Below are 674 nucleotides of genomic sequence, written 5' to 3'. Positions count from 1 at the left end.
ATGATCAAAAGAGAATAACATATATCAGCGCGAAACTAGAACCAGAATTGAAAGCAACGGTCATCAAAATGTTGAAAGACAATAGAGATTGTTTTGCTTGGGATTATGATGAGATGCCTGGTCTCGGAAGAGACTTAGTCGAATTGAAGTTACCAATAAAAGAAGGGAAGAAGCCAATAAAGCAAACTCCCAGAAGATTCGCGCCAGAGATTCACTCGAAGATTAAAGCGGAGGTCGAAAGACTCTTACGTTGTAAATTTATTCAAACTACAAGGTATGTTGAGTGGATTGCTAATATAGTACCTGTAATTAAAAAGAATGGCTCATTAAGAGTATGCATAGACTTTCGTGACCTTAATGCAGCTACTCCGAAAGACGAGTATCCCATGCCTATAGCAGAAATGCTAGTAGACTCAGCCGCAGGTTTTGAGTATTTGAGCATGTTGGATGGATATTCGGGATACAATCAAATTTTTATAGCAGAAGATGATGTATCCAAGACAGCATTTCGTTGCCCAGGAGCAATAGGCACTTACGAATGGGTTGTGATGCCTTTTGGTTTAAAAAACGCAGGGGCAACTTATCAAAGAGCAATGAATTCTATATTTCACGACTTCATAGAAACATTCATGCAAGTGTATATAGATGACATTGTGGTAAAATCTACCTCGGGT

The sequence above is a fragment of the Vicia villosa genome, linkage group LG7 (assembly GCF_029867415.1).
Source record: "Vicia villosa cultivar HV-30 ecotype Madison, WI linkage group LG7, Vvil1.0, whole genome shotgun sequence".
NCBI lineage: Eukaryota > Viridiplantae > Streptophyta > Magnoliopsida > Fabales > Fabaceae > Vicia > Vicia villosa.
Note: the sequence above shows the minus strand (reverse complement) of the source record.